Raw genomic sequence first — 1,518 nt, forward strand, 5'->3', positions numbered from 1 at the left:
ACATACATACATACATACTTACGAACAAACAAAAATACCCTATTGTTGATGTTGAATTTCCAATGAAGGAAACTTGGATCTAGGTTAGAAACCGGTTCTTTCTCTATTGGCAAGAAATCTTGAAATAAACTGAATAATGACTAACATACATACATACATACATACATACATACATACATACATACATACGTATAAATACATGTGATTATATACATACTGAAAAACTCATCTTATGATTGTCTTGTTTGACATTCCTCCTGGCGAGTATTGAGAGAACTCTTTTTTTTCTCCTATCCTTGTATATGTGAAGTAGAAATTTCGTCTGAGATTTGTCAAACGTCTACATCTCCACACTTGAGCACATTAGAGAAATGAAACTGGAAATGCTTTTATATCAGAACTGTTGCTCACCCAGGCAACCTTTATAAAATGAATTGGACAGCATGTGATGTATAGGTGTACATTATTTAACAATCAATAATCTGTATGTTATGTTATATACAGATTCTCATATTAACACCACTTCGTACACTCTTCCGCCTTCTTCCACTCATTGGCTCTCCCTTTCTTTCTCTCCCTTCTTTCCTCCCCCCTCTCTCTCTTTCTATCTATCTATCTATCTATCTATCTATTTATCTATCTATCTGTTTCTGTTTTATTAAAAAGCGTACAACGCTTTCATTTTCTAACCGTTTTATTGAATAGTTTCAACTGAAGACGACCAGATACATTAGTGCTTGAAGATATGACTTCACATAGTTACACCCACACAAATACACAGATGTAAATACACAAACGCAGGCACAATAACATAGGGATAAACAAATGCTTTATGTAAATGGATATGCGCGTACACATGCACACACGGGCAAACACACACAGAGTGATCGCATGAACGCACACATCTACATCACACACACGAATACACGCAGGCTCAGACACCAATATTCGTTTTCACAACGTTGAAGTTTGTTATAAGATTTATAATTATGCGTATATATGATAAAACACGTACTCCAATATGATTGTGTATATACATGCATAAATTACAATATAAACATACATACATATATACGCACATGCATACATATGTATGCGTATGCATATATACATACACACACGCACATATACACACACACACAGATATATGTATATATGTATATATATATATATATATGCATATAAGGATGTTATGTGAGTGTGTATTTATATGCATATTTATATATAGACATCGTTTTCTATGTGATTTGCAAGATTTTTCATGAGAAAATGTGTGAATATAGAAACACACACACACACACTCCCGTGCGCGCACACACACACATATACTCATAAATAATTATATATACATATATATCATACATATTTCTATTTGTATATATATGTATACACGCACGAACTGACAGATATACATATATACATATATATAATGTTTACATACATATATATGTAGACATGTATACATACATATATATACATACAATGTATATATATGTATATATATATATATATATATAT

Source organism: Octopus bimaculoides, chromosome 7, assembly GCF_001194135.2.
Source record: "Octopus bimaculoides isolate UCB-OBI-ISO-001 chromosome 7, ASM119413v2, whole genome shotgun sequence".
NCBI classification, from domain to species: domain Eukaryota; kingdom Metazoa; phylum Mollusca; class Cephalopoda; order Octopoda; family Octopodidae; genus Octopus; species Octopus bimaculoides.